Source organism: Diprion similis, chromosome 3, assembly GCF_021155765.1.
Source record: "Diprion similis isolate iyDipSimi1 chromosome 3, iyDipSimi1.1, whole genome shotgun sequence".
Classification (NCBI taxonomy): domain Eukaryota; kingdom Metazoa; phylum Arthropoda; class Insecta; order Hymenoptera; family Diprionidae; genus Diprion; species Diprion similis.
In genome coordinates this window covers 8,570,614-8,586,603 of record NC_060107.1, presented here as the reverse complement: position 1 = coordinate 8,586,603, position 15,990 = coordinate 8,570,614, and the positions used below count along the sequence as shown (strand labels likewise).

Genomic DNA, 15,990 nt, shown 5'->3' with positions numbered 1-15,990 from the left:
CAAATCTCATGGCAAGTTAATATTTTCAGATAATTTCAGACACGAATCCTTGATAAACTATCCTATTTATAAGAAATTAAGTAAAATTGCAGGCTGCTAGCATCAGCTTCGTTAGAAAATTTCAACATATTCAAGGAACAAATGGTGTTCTGCGCATGGACGTGATTGATGGTTTGACTCGGCTTCCGGTTTCTGATTTACCCTTCAATTTTTAACCCTGGACCTTTGACTGATTACTTCGAGGCTAAAGTTAGTAAAGTTACTTCAAGAATGCATGTTTAGGAGAAATCGTAACTAAGCATACTTAGGATTGTCTGAAGTACAACTGGTAAATCGTAACAAAAAAAACGATGTTAATATTTTGAAAAGCCAACTCGTTGAAAGTCGTTCTAAAATTGAACATACAATGATTTACTCGACGTTGTTTCGTTTATACATTAACGTCACTAACGTCAGTTTTGTCTTTGATAAACGGTTTTACGCAGAGGAGGAGTAAGACTTGAGCACAAGAAACGTATCGTCTGCAGGGAAGTATTCTTCTTACTCTGAGAATCGAGATGAGCCGCGGATGCAAACACTTTCTATTTATTTTAAGGCCGAGCGGTTGTTCGGAATGTTATACACCAGGTGGACTTTTGGTTGCATGTATATATAATACACGGAGAATTGGAAATCGCAATGGATGGATCGGCGAAATTATTCTCCTTGTAACCGATGTTTCCGGACTGCGTAATTATGTGTCTTTCCCAAGAAGAAAGTGTCCGCGAATTTTCGTTTCACATGTACAAAAATTGTGGTTTTCAAATGAACGAATGTTGCAGCATAAGAGGAGACTGATAAATTGAAATGTAACGTAAACTCCAACTCTAGTACCTATTTAGTTGAAGTTCACCGCATCGCAATGCTGCAGGCTTGTAAATAACGGTTCCTGTTTGCAAAGTAAATTAGCGTCCACCGCGATTGTGCAACTGCACTTTCCCGCCCATTTCGAATTGTTATAGCCAGTCGATACTTCTCCACGTTTATTTACGCTGCATTTTTGTAACGTTGTCTGAATGTTTTTGCAAAAACTGGCATGTAATTATCTAAAGCTAAATTTCAACCAATCAAAATCAATTTCGTTATATATCTATTGCATAAATAAAATACAACGCACGATTTTTATTCTCTATGATTCTGATATTTCGCAATTTATCGTTACGCTGTGCAAAAAAGAAAAAAAAATTATTTAATAAATCGATCACGCTTCCATGACAGCGTGAATATTGGTCATTCAATTAGCGGGTAGCTAATTATTTATTAACGAGTATTAACGATGCCAAGGAATGAGAAATAAATCGTTTATTTTTTTTTTTTTCCTTCAGATTCTTTTTACACAGCCAATTAATAACCCGACGACTAATTCTGACCTGTATAAAACCGGAAGCGATGTTTATACCACTCGACGATTCACGCCCGCGCCAAATACAATTATACATATATCATTTCGTTCTCTTCACGATTGTTACAGCATAGACGCGTAATTGATTTTGAATTTAATGCGCCGTGTGTATAATAACGTTTCAATCGATGAGAAACTTTTTTTTTCCAACGCTTCACGTATACTAAACTGTGATGGTTGTTCTGTAAACCCGTTAAATTGATTAAAATCGCACGTGTATCACATGCACAATCAGCCGGATGTGTCTAAACATCAACGATTCGTAACTTGGAAAATATAATTGGTCAATTATTACGTGCACGGATTTTACTCGGTTATTATATATAATATTTTTAAGATAGATATTTCTGAATTTGTTCTTCATTCCCGAAATGAAAATTCGAATTTTTCAACGTGTAAAAATGTGCTCTAGATTACTGAGATCGGTGATAAATAGGTAATCAGTGATTTCTCTTACCTCGCGAGGATGATCATGTTGCAACCTGCAGGTACAGGATTCTTCCTCCATTGTGAAAACAGTACAAATATAGCAGACTAGTGCGGGACTGTTTAGATCGTGTTAATTGAAAACACAGCATTTCGTTTTGTTATTCATTATTGTTGTTATTTTTAGGTAGTTAACTTTTCTAACAAACTTCACTCATAATCGCTTTGTTATGCAGTCTGTTGCAGTTACCAGCATGGTAGAGAAAATCTGTAACAAACAAGAAGAAGAAAAAAAATCAATTGCAAAATCTATTGTTTCCTTTTTTCTTCGTTCCAAAAATTATCAAAAAAATTTTCAATAAAATGTAAATCTGTTTAGAATATTGTTCCGTACAGACTTCTCAGCATTTCTGAAATCTTTCTAATCCTCTGTATTTTATAGCAACTATTTCTAAACAGCTAACGTTCGATTGAGTTTTCGGTTTCTCGACTTGTGGCATCAAGTCGACACAAAAATAAAGCGTAAATTATATCGAACGAGAGACATGCGCAGCGTTATTAAAGAGCATTGCAAAAATAATTCTTATCTTAACGACGTTAGCATTTATAATAATCAGTTGCACAGCTCATAATCAAACAAACGTTCGATAAACATGGCCTAGTTTAAATCCATTCATCCCATCAACAAAGCAACAATTTCAAGCGTATAATACAAGTACAGTCACGTTGCAACTGCATTATACATAAGAGGGATTCTCCACGAAACCGGCCACTTTTTTTTCGACCATCTCAGATCTTCCCCATAATTGGGTATATGAAAGTACTACTGAAAGGCACTCTGCGTGATTTTTCTCAGATTTTTAAATTCATTATTTTGGAAAATGCCATTTTTTTTCAAATTAATATATCTCGGAAACTTGAAGTAACTGAAAAAAAATGTCTTCGCATAAAAGTTGTATTTTTGTGTAAGCTTTCGAGCAGACGGCTTGAAATAATTTTCACGTTCCGGTAACGCTGATTTTTTACCACAAAAATTGGAAATTATTTTTTTATTCAAAAAAGGCCACTTTTTTTTTGCTGAAAAAATTACAGGGTCTTTCAGTATGTCTGACGATATCACACGAAAATCGCCAGAGTGGCACCGCCAGAGGTTCCGGTATAAAAAAATTAAGTTGTGTGGTTTCATTTTTTTACCCTAGAACCTCGATCCGAAAACCACACAACTTAATTTTTTTATACCGGAACCTCTGGCGGTGCCACTCTGGCGATTTTTTTGTGATATCGTCAGACATACTGAAAGATCCTGTAATTTTTTCAGCAAAAAAAAAGTTACCTTTTTTGAATAAAAAAATAATTTCCAATTTTTTTGGTAAAAAATCAGCGTTACCGGAACGTGAGAATTATTTCAAGTCGTCTGCTCGAAAGCTTACACAAAAATACAACTTTTATGTGGAGACATTTTTTTTCAGTTACTTCAAGTTTCCGAGATATATTAATTTGAAAAAAAAATGGCATTTTCCAAAATAATGAATTTAAAAATCTGAAAAAAATCACGCAGAGTGCCTTTCAGTAGTACTTTCATATACCCAATTATGGGGAAGATCTGAGATGGTCTAAAAAAAAGTGGCCGGTTTCGTGGAGAATCCCTCATATACCGTAGCCGAAATTGCAACGTTGCAAAATTTCATCTCGCATCTTATATCTTGGATTTTGAACCCGAATACGTCACTCTGCAAGTAAACGTTTATCTATTTATTTATTTGTTTATTCATTCGTTTGTTTGTTTGTTCAGTACTTATTTCGCTGTGTTTCTATCCCTTTTTTAAATGATTTTTAAATCGATTCAATAAATATTGCGAAACAAATGTTGCTCGACGATATGATATAACACAAAACTTAAATCGTTGAAAATTTTCAATAGATGAAATGGAAAAATAAATGTGTGTACGTATATTGTTGATATAGACGCAGAGCAAAGAAAAACGAAAAAAAGAAGACGAAGAATACAGAAGAAGAAACTGACGTAATACGAAATAGAAGAAGGAAATTAACACGACAGCTTCTCACATTATGGGTACAGTACGTATCTTATCGTACAGAACCACAGTAATTAATTGCCACCTCTCAAACCGGGCACCGTCGAAGAAACGTCAGAATCGTCGGAGCGACGAGGAAGCATAAAATTATTGATAACGAAAATGCAAGGCGATAACAAAAGGAGCAATGGCCCGTCCTAAGTTCCATAGATATCGTTCTCTCCTGCCTCTCTAGCGATACTGTTACCACAGAGAAAAAACAATATTCCAAAAGAAGACTCGTTAAAGTTTTTTATTTTCTTTATAAATTATTATTGGTCGAGAAAAGATGATGAATTTGAGTATTATAGTATCTATAATTCATTCGCCGAAAGGGAAACAGTGCATGTATTATTTGAAAATGTCATCATGATGCCAGAGTCTGATTTTCGGTGCCATTTTATCATCGCATAACGTAAGTTTTTTATCTTAATGGAGGCAAATCGTAATTCTTAGGATTTCAAATGACTATTTCTTATTATATTATACATGATAGAGAAATGAAATAAAATATCACGGTAATTCAATCTTCGATTGAAATCCAATAATCGATTTTCGTCGAATCTGTAGCAAGTAAATTGAAAATTTCATTTTCTCTTGACAGTTTTCTGACCACGCAACCAATTTCGATTAGTTGATTCATAAGAATTAAGATTGTTTTATAGATATAAGAAACGCGTGCTGACCCCGTATAATTTGAAATATGGGTGATCCTAACTGGCGGAGCAAAAACGAAACCAGGTCTCTTATCACATCCTGAAATTAGGTCCACGTAAATTACCGAAAGTAAGGCCATTCATCTTCACTCGACTTGACGAACTTCGTAATGAAATTCGTTTCGCTTTATACATATATACGTATACATATATATATATATAAATATATGCCGATTGGTATACATATAATTTTTATCACTTTTTCCTAAGCCCGTAAATTCGCCTAGTTTTAAATACATTAACTTTTAATATAAATTTAATAATATTTTCTACGAATTTATTAAAAAATTTGGAGCTACCTTTCATTAAAAAACGTGATATAAAATCGATCAACGTGTTTTTCACAATTAGTATAAGGGCTTGAACGCCAAAAAATTGAACGTTTTCACCTCTCACAAAAAACACTATAAATTAACATTAATAAGTAAGCAATTTACGCTGCATTGCGTACACATATTTACACACTATAGATAGACAGGTAATGTATATATGCATCGTAACTCTACGCGAACCGATTTTCAATCAATCTCCTCGTGCAACCGGAGTGAGTGCATGCATGTAATATTATAATAGGTACACCGTATATACATATGTATAATACCGTTTTCTACTCACTCTATACTCGTTTGTTATTATTACTGTTGAAATTGTCCCTTATACTATTTCATTTCAATTGCCCATCTCTCATTCTTGTCACGATTTTCAATCCTATTTGTAATACGTATATGTTGATGGCAGGTTCCAATACACAATTTTATACCATCGTATACCCATACGTTGTATAACGGATTACTTTTACACTCCGCCACATTCTTCAGATCATATTTATTTTATAAGATATATATATTAGAGAGAGAGAGAGAGAGAGAGAGAGAGAAGCATTTGTAGATGAGTACCTTATCTTTTTTTGATATTTTCGTTCTTTACCGAATGTCAATCATTCTATTATTAATTTCAAACCGTCTGCTCTTATGCTGAAAAGTTTACGATCGACTCCATAAACTTTCCACTATAAAATTATCAGTAACATCGACATTGGAATCGTGCTGTATTATTTGCAAAACACACAAGACGGAGTTCAAATACGCTTCGCAAACCGAAATCGCGGCTGCTGTATCAACATGATACAAGTACACCACGCCGTATTATGATGATATATTAAACTTTACATATTTCAAGCTCATGTGAAGGATAAAAATAATAATAAGTAAAATTTCACTAAAGATGTGATGTGATCAATACGCGCTCGCGTATGAAACTATTTAAATACTTCTGCACAGTAGCTGATAATCTCAGTAATATTATATATTATATAATATACACACACATGTATAACGTACATGAGGAAATCGCTGTGCAGCTGTCCTAAAAATTTGCACGATACTCGTATTGAACAAAAAAAAAAAAAAAGAAAAAAGAAAAAAATGACGAGAAGTAAAATGAAAAATTATTAATGTGATACGGTACGTTGTTTATAACTATGCGTAAATTATGATATATTATTATTGTACACATACATGCATATTGTAATATATATATTATAGATTCAATATTCAATATTATTGTATCTCTCGACGATTTTTCTCTCTGGATTCTAAAAAATGAACTTACAGAATCCTCCCCCTCCCCTCATCCGTCCCTCTCAATAGAAAAAAATAACGAGAATAAAATATCAAAGTTTCACATCGTCAACTAATATGAAAAGATGATTGATATTGCAAGGGGCTACGGCAATACATCGATTTGAAAATATTTAAATTCAGCTTACGTGTGTCAGAAGTTAATCTTTTTGTCGATGGTATAATAATATGCTTATCAAATTGCGAGATAAGACGGATCGGACCAATTCGCGTGTTCGCGCGATAACGGAACGGCAATCATCATCATCATCATCATAATTTTCTTATCCCCGTATACATATAAGGCGTTACATATATACCTACGGCCAGATAATAGGCGCACATATATCTCATTCTTCTTAATAGCATCGTTCCATCTTTACTTTTTTTCCGTTTTTCCCTTCTCTCTTTCGTTCGCGCGAAACGAATTATATTCGGCGCGGGAGGAAATTGCTTATAGTTGGCATCTCGCGCGATGATCATCAAGCGAGCTTGCAATCACGCGATATGCTTCACCAGCAGCAACAGCCTCCAACCAAGGCTTATACGTCATGGGGATCGCGATGAAGACGAAATAATGCTATAAAAACCGGCGATATTTTATTATGCGCTTTTTACAATACCAATCTATTTTACCCTCCTCTTTTCTCTTGTGCTTCGATTATATTCTCATCTCGCCTTTCATATCGCGATAAAAATCCCTCAAAAATAGACATTGGACTGCGGTATGAATTTCTTTCGTTTATACCTTGTACAGTTCGTTATTTGTATTGATAGTGTGTATCTGGAAAATTTCTATGCAATATGACAAAATCATGTTGATATAGGATTTTCCATATCCGTGCAGAGGCTGCTTGAAAATCTCATCAACTTGCCGTGACTATCGCATGATTTAATTTTATTTATTATTATTATTTTTCTTCACACAACTTCAAAGATTCTCTGTTAAAATCTTTTTTTTTTTTTTTAATTTCTTACATTTATAATAATATAATTAGATTTTAGTATGGTTTCAATGAAATATTTCAATAAAAAATGATAATAACATGAAAAATGAAGAGTATGGTATAATATCGAGTTGGCAAATAAACTTTTGAATAAGTATAACTTGTTATTAAAAAAAGAAATGAAGAAAAAACGATCAAAATATGCTTCAAAATAATATTCACACGGAAAGATAAAATCGAGTAAATATTACACCTGCACAGATGTTAACAAGACTAGATATCAGTTTGATGGGAAGAACATTTCGTTACGTATAATTCTCAAATAAAACTCAAGGCTTAACCTTTTTTATATAATATACAAATATTTATACAGTACGTTCATTTATCATTTAAAGTAAAAACATAAAGACAAGAAAAAAGTAGAAACAGCTGTTTCGTGAAATATGCACATTTTTGTTTCCTTGCTCTTTGGGCTTCGTTCCCATTTTTGGAATTGAAACATATAATTAACGTGGATCGTCTGCTCGTAATTGCTCGTTCATTTGCTACGTTTGCGCGTAATTTCTTCATATCACTCTTGAACAAATTTTTCCGATTTCAGGAGCAAACGATCCACGCTGAAAAATGACTTTGGTATGATATGCATATATTCATAAGATAGAGACAAGCATTGCGGTGCTACACGTATTACATATATTATATATCGTACGCAAAAAATAAGAGTAAAAAGCCAAGACCGTAGTGTAGATGGTTTAAGTGTCTAAACGATACGTAAAATATGAGAAAAATTTTGGCGGGAAGAAAAATGAAGTGAATGTCCAGGCACCTTCGGGATTTCATTCTTTTATTTTCTCTTAATGGATATACGGCAACTTAATCGGTGTTACGTCGTAACAAGTGTAACAGTATTTCACATGGGTTCAACGCAACGATCGACCACGTCACATTACGATACTTGGAAACTTGTATTTTTAACGACAAACCACGGCGATCTATCAAGAAGAGCGTCCTAAGTTACTATTAACTGCACTGCTCTTCAGTTTGATAGATATATAGATAGATGGACATGTATATAGATGAAAAGATAGATAAAAAAGTAGATAGAAACTTCAAAGACAAGATAGGAAGATAGGTACATACGCAAGTAGATAGATAGATAGATAGACATATGCGTAGGTAAAAAGATAGGTAGAAGGATAGATGGGTATGTAGTTAGACAGATAGGTAGATAGGTAGATAGAAAGATGGATAAGTAGATAGGCAAATAGAAAGATAGATAGATGTTAGATAGGAACGCAAGCGGTTAGGTAGGTACTCCGTATCTCGACCTCGCGTCTCTCTTACGTAAGACTGTCGTTGACTGTCGGAATTAGAATTTAGCAACGACACTATTTTCGAGATGCTATTTCGAACCAGGAGATTCTCGTTTTTATACCTCTCTTCACTTTTGGAAACCTCGGGGCTACCTTATACTTTCTGTTAGTCATACACGCGTCTCTTCCTCTCTATTATAATTTGTTAACCATGCCCGAACCAGAATCATCACAATCATCACCTACTTGGAAATATTTACTCCAAAATTTGCACCCGCCGAATAGTTATTTGAGTTTTCTTTGACAGATTAATAAAAAAAAAAAAAATTCTAACTCGTACCACTAGAATTGATCATCACTTTTCGTCATCGGATCCATCGATGTAAACAAATTATTGTGCAATAGTTGTGTATCTTGTACACAAACGTGGATTAGTATTATTAGACACGTGTATAAGCTTGATTTATAGTATAAACATCGGGATACATTATAGATTAGTGTCAAAGTCACGAACAACGTAATTTCAAAGTTAGACTCACAACGCGACAAAATATGGCGGGAAATTCAAACCGGACTGACAGAGAATGATCGGATAGTTCAGGAGGAAATAGACGCAGTATGCATAATATTCGCAGCTAAGTCATAGTTGAGCAATTAAGACTGATTCTAAAACCACTTCCTCCGAATCACGATGGAAAAATAACAAACTTATTGAAGCAAATAACATACGCTGGTAAATAGTATTTAATCTCATGCAAAGAGATCCCACAGATTATTCGCGGATATAAAAGATTAGGTTTCAAAATCGAATTGTGGACGTGCCAGATGCGACGAGGCGTCACCCAGCTTATACAGTGTTGCAACAGTCGCAATAGTGTAGAATATTTTATTCGAATACGTGATCGAAGAATACGATGACGGGAAGAAAAATCGCAACGAATAGTCACGTATTCGAATAATACCATAATACAAGGCTTAAAGGACAGCGACGGTTGTTTTATTATCACGATACATAAAGAGATAAAAAGAAAACATTCGCAAGATATGTCAATATATGTACCTGAATCAAACGAATCTCCACTTTCGATACGGCAACCTTTTCACCACTGCAGATATATTGTAAACAAATTAAATATATGAGCTGTTGTTGACGATCCTATGTTGCACTAATATTTTCACCTATGCACGACAGGTGACGCACGTGGTCCGAGAGATTTTTCGCAAAGTTGGCGCAACGTCATGCGTCTACCACGAGAGCTCGATGCTCACTAACTTCGCGGTGGCCGCCAAACCGAGGCTCGCCCTCCCCCCTTCCCCCCTCCTCCTTCAGTCGACACTGCGCTCCCGTCTCTACGCCGAGTTGTTATCGTCGACGCGCGGCTTGTCTACTTTCCGCCCCCGTGCTACTGTAAACTCTGTTATTCTCTTGGACTAGCCAAACGATACATCCTGCACTTTTCAACACAACCGTGAGTCTCTCTAGACAACTGATGCGTTTATGTGTGGATATCTTGAATTTCACAAGCCGAATTTTCTGGTTTTAGAATATCAGCGAAGGTGAAATTAACGACGATTTATTCTTGCCATCGTCTTCTTTCCACCGGTGAAACGCTCGACAGTTGGCACTTGATGGAAACTTTGATGAACCAGAAATAAAACGCGAAGTGTATCAACGGTGGCCATATTGATTTTTTATTAACGGTTCAATCACGCTGTTGACATCTGAACATTTTTGGTTATTTTTGATTGTTAATTCAAAATTTCTGTTCAAGGATTATTATTTATACTCAATTTCTGCAATAAGAAGGGGGAAAGATACATTCGTAGCCATACGCACACGAATAAAGTTTATTATTACCGTATTGAATTGGGGGAAAATGATGCATTACATGATTCGTTGTGACGAATCGATTTGAAATTGTAATAAAGAGTAATCAGCGTTTCGCTCGCCTCGAATGCACCGTGTTACATGGGTATCGGTTCTTTGTTCAGAAGAGTTAAAAAATAGGATTTTCCCGTGTTGGAGCTCAATTCACGATTTTCAGGGTCATGAATTTGAAAACTTTCGTGCTCAGTGTTTGTTAAGTTTAATTAATACACATAATTAACGCAGCAACGTACGCATATACATGTGACGCACGTGGTTACGTATATCTCCGACGCCGGTAAAACATGAAACGATTCCACCGCGAGGATATCGCACGTTTTCGTAATAACACGTTCTAGGACGTGGGCGAGTTGAAATAAACGAGAGGGGAGACCTGGAAGAAGGAATGAAAAAAATCGACTGGTCGGAAACAAAGCGATAAACAAAATAAAAAATACACACGATCGAAAATTCAGCATTGCAGGTACCTATTGTAGATACGCCTAGGCAGTCAAGCGATAAGTCTAAAATATACCTCAACGAATGCGGTATCATGTTTCAACCAATGAACCTGTAAAGCTGTAAGTTTTACACGCAATTCAGCGGCTAATGAGAACGTATTCATGTTCATGTGAGGCCGTAGCGATAATTAACAGGCTTTGAACATTTGCAGCGTCGAAATAATGAATAAATTCATGACAATGTGAGAAGAGTTCAAGAATCTTTTAGACAAATCCTTTTTTAATTCTGTAATTGCACTTGTGACAGAAGTGAAAATTTTTCATCTCTAGATTTAACAATCCACAAGAATGAAACAAAATAAGACTATCACACAGTTAATTATGATTGTATAAACAAAACTCTTGTCTATTTATGAGTACTCGTAATACATGCGTTTTTTTTCAAACACCTTTCCCTCATTTGTTATGATCAATACGTTACTCGACGAAAAAATATTTCGCAAATTCAAATGTTCTTATAGAGGTTTGATGTAATTACACGTGGCATCAACACTACAATTCGGGATTGACATTAAAATTTTGTCAAACCAATTCGCTTGAGGAACGGAATAAGGTTGTCAGTGCGACACATTTTATACGTACAGACGGTGTATACCTGTGTCCTTTGACCTGTAGAAAATTATTATATATCTTTCCTGGAGGTATAAAATGGAGAGACTTTCATGTGTCCCTGGGGATTTCTAGTTGGGTTATACGCGTCCGCCGGGACAACTAGCATAAACATTTTCGTGTATGTATGTATACGTTCACAATTGTACTGTACAACACGTTCTGAACAAGGATCACCTCCGCAGCTTAAGGCAATCCCGTACTAATTCTTCTTTACCGACTGAATTTACCCTCATTACTTTTTTTTTTTTGTTAATACGAGTCCACTTCTGCTGAAAATGAAAACACAAAGAATTTCACGCCAGTCTCCAAGACTCGATTTTCATCAATTCAAAGTAACTCAAAGCAATAAATAGGAAAAAAGTAAGTATTCGCCGAAATACGAGCGTCTAACAATAAATCATTTCTATGCATTTTCCGTCATCAAATGGCGTCCTTCTGGTTCTAATTTTCAGACATACTACTGGACGAAAACTAATATGTAATGAAAAATGTTGTTTTACGTATGAATAACACTTGAAAATGTATTTCTGTAATTAAACTTCCCCTAATAGCTGAAATAGATTTTCTCCCGTTATTCTTGTATCGACCAAAAAGTTATTCGACATAATTGCGCTTATTAACCAGCGCTACGTCACGTCAATGATGATCAAGGGCTCCAGTAATAGTTAAAATGAGCGACACTCTACTCGGTCGATAAACAGTGACCATAGCATCCTCTTAATCCTCGCTTAAAACAGAAAAAGGAATTACATTGAAAGAAGTATTCGACACGTGGTGGCCACGTTTCTACGACTATGATGATGCAGCTCGGCAGCCACGTTCGGAGAAGAAGAATTTTCCTGGCTTAAGTTTGAGGGAAAATTTTCCTGTTTGTCCAAACGGAACTGAATACTAAGCAGCCGTGCCTTCGCACTTCAAGTCAAACTCTCTTCCATACGAGCGCTGCACGTATGATTTAAACGTGATTTTCCCTTCTCTTACATATTTTGTTTCATTCTGTTTTTTTTTTTTTTCCCACTCGACGTCATTTTTCATAGATGAATCCTTTGACCAGGTGACCAGAGAAGCTGGACGCGGTCTTTGAGGCTGCATTTCAAAGTTGTTGATGCTCTCTTCAAGTCGCAATCTTGTGCGATAAAAATCGCTTTGAAATGCGGCCCAAATGAAGCCGGGGACACGCTGAGGCTCCGACGGACATTAAATTGAAATTGCTCAGCTAGCTCTCATGCATACATATAGCATATATGCACATGTGTGTATATACATATATATATGTGGCGTACTATATACACATGTTGTGGCTTACAAACTGGTACGTATATCAACGAGACGAGAAAACTGTAGATTTTACAGATGTATCATCAAATAAGGGAAGAAGAGCTTCCTCGCTTTAGAGCCATAAAACTGCGCGCCAAAACTGCTGTTCTTTGTTTTGCACAAGCATGTATATTGTATACGTATAGAAAATATTATACCTCTTATGTGTATTTACGTCGTTTTGTCTGTATTCCTACACTGCTTTCGAAGAAAGTTTCGACGATGGTTATCTTCGTATATGCTCTACATGCATATTCTCTTATAGGTACGCTGTTTGTCGAAATCTTAAATCTCGTATCTTCTAAACTTCGATTTTCCCGTTGCGCGTTGTATTCTTCAGCTAGAAAATTCTTCGAGGGTTCGGTAGTCACGATTTTATCATTTTTTAAAAGACTTTCATCTTTTTATACGAATTGACGATAAAACTTCTCCGATGTAAAATAAGCTTTAGGCTACCCGCAACTCATTTTAGTTTATACGTTACTGATAGTTTGAAAATAGTTCGAAATTTTCTCTATTGAAGAAAAAAACTGAGGAAAAATGACTACAATACAATCGAGGTATAGCTCGATCGAATATTGTTTGGATACTTACTTAAGGCTCGTAATAAAATTATTGAACCCATTAATCCATCAATTTAGAAAATCGCCCGCCATGACGAGATAAAGAGCAAACTTTATATATTATCGTTGATAAGAATCGTCAGTTATCCGTGGGATTTGCACTGTGAAACTGTGCTCGTTACACTGAACCCATAATTTAGTACGTATAAATGCGCGTGTATAGCATTATCAACGATGAAGAGCTGCACATTAGATATTGCCGCAACGTTGCTATTACGAGAATGATAAAAAAAAACATTATCAAAGAATTTGTAGAAAATGTAGGTATCTGGGACTTGAATACTTTCGTAACTTTACGTGTAATAATGGATCGTCGTTAGATCAATATTCGATATTTCACTAGTTGTACAGTCAACGTATACTATACCTAATTATTTCATATTTAAGACTAAACGAGGTTAATTCACTTCCAGTTCAATACCTTAAAGTACAATTTCATAATACATAAAATAAACTTGCATAAAAATTGTTCCTAATAGTATATAATAATATTTTCCATACTTGTTTCATATATTTTTATCCATATTGCATAACCGATAAAAATGAGAAACTCTGTATTCATTAGCATCGTGCAAATGTTATTATAATACCAAACGGTATAACATAAATACCCTATTGGGAAAGCGTTATTACAGTAAGATTCTGTAAAGATGATAATAATTATATCCGGTGACGATTACGACCGCGTTGCAGATGCAGAAACTCGCTAACTGCACATTGGCGAAATCCAGGAACTATTAGAAGTCTCGAGAGCCGGATGATAATAACGACTTTTAAATAAATGGGGGTATTCGTTTCGCCAAGTCGTCGCTGCTGCTTCTGTTTCTTCTTCAACTACTGCAAAGTAAGCGGAATTGTTGTCTCGAGTCCCCGACTATGATATGAATGATAAATTTCATCGCGGATGATTTATTAACGAAGAAAATCAGTGCATGAATCTGATTTAAAATCGAAGATCCGAGAAGCGGAGCGAGCAGATATCGAGCCCGCGTTGAGTGAGATGGTATGCAAATATACGGAGATAGGGATCGTGCGCCACATAAGAAACCGAGTGGAAGAAATAATGAAAAGAAGAAGATAAAAAAAAAAAAAAAAAAAAGAAATAAAACAGAACACAGAAGACGTTAGAAACAGACACGGTTGCAAAATCCAACGGTTGGGCATCACTGATGCATTAGATATACATCTTGGAAATCTATATTTGTGGTATATAAGACGAGTAGTATACACATTATAAAAATAAATGAATACATACTCAGCGGATTTGAAAAGATTCGCGGCGTGAGTAAGAGTTGTAAATTTAAAATTATACATTCGCGCGCTTTGTATCTAGGATATGTATATTATTCGTACATGTAGGTACATACATACCTACGTGAGAAGTACGCCTGATCTATGGGTTACGAAACGAGTGGAACTTGCAATCTTATTTCAAAGAAACAAGTATTTTACACATACGTGGATGTGTGTTGTACATAGATATAGATATGTTTATAAACATAGCTTACACACGTGTTCCTTTTGACGTGGCCATAAATATTTACCGTCCCGTACATACCTATGCATAGGTGTAGGTAGATGCGCATAACTCGGTTCCGGTGGTGTGATCACATATTTTAGCGATTTGCGCGTTGTGTTGCCGCGGAATATGTCATTTCACCGAGACTTGTTGTTTCGTAGATTCAGATACCCAGCAGCGCGACGGTTTTCGAAAGACCGCTTCAAAGAAGTTTACATCATCCTGATAACGTCCTCGTTATGATATTCCACGATTATCACATTATTTATTATACATATTCATCACCATTCATTCCCGCATGGCAAGTTTTAACCCGTTCGTTTGTTACACAAAAAAAACAGCTGATAATTACCGGTTTCACATTTCGTATGATTAGGATTGCAAGAAGAAAGAATCATTCACGAAATAAGAACTACTTATATACGGTGCTATAATAACTTGCGGTATAGTAACATCATACACGTAACATATATGTAGTGGACTGAAAATATATGAACTGGAAAAATAGAATTCATTTTATGGTGTATAGAATCTCTCCTATATACGTAAACACAACAAATCCGGTTGAATTCGACAAAAAACATTTGACGCACGTTCGTTTGTTTCGCTACGGATTCAAAGAACGCGTTAAAACAAGGGTCGAATGTGTCGTGAACTAACTTACCGACGGAAAAAGAATCCCGCGATGTTTTCGATTCTCCTCCGCAGATGGCGCTTCTGACTGAATTCAATGACGTCACTGGCGTAGCTCATATGATTTTTTTTATCACAGGTTCATACTGTGTAGTCGTCTGATCGCGACCCTGATGATTTTGACAGTTCAAAATTCATTCTGAAAAAAGTTTTAGATTATAGTGCGGGTTAGAGAATTACGTAATGTTTACGATCGCTTATTACAAATGACAGAAGTAAATACATGAATAGAAAAAAAAAAAAAAATATTCGCAATATATGAACTAAAGAACACACGTCAACTGGATGATATATGACAGTT

At 35.4% G+C, this 15,990-nt stretch overlaps 1 long non-coding RNA gene across 2 annotated transcripts in view; it reads right to left on the bottom strand.

Moving 5' to 3' along the window:
* Positions 1-15,704, bottom strand: part of LOC124416740 — a 31,193-nt gene extending 15,489 nt beyond the window's left edge. The window contains exons 1-2 of one of the 2 annotated variants that reach the window (XR_006930808.1): positions 15,661-15,704; positions 1,899-2,135 (exon numbers count right to left, since the gene is read on the bottom strand). This is a non-coding gene — a long non-coding RNA (uncharacterized LOC124416740). Of the gene's footprint in view, positions 1-1,898; positions 2,136-9,597; positions 9,820-15,660 lie in introns of those variants that run through there. The other variant, XR_006930807.1, reaches the window with a different exon arrangement.
* Between the last annotated feature and the right edge of the window lie 286 nt (positions 15,705-15,990).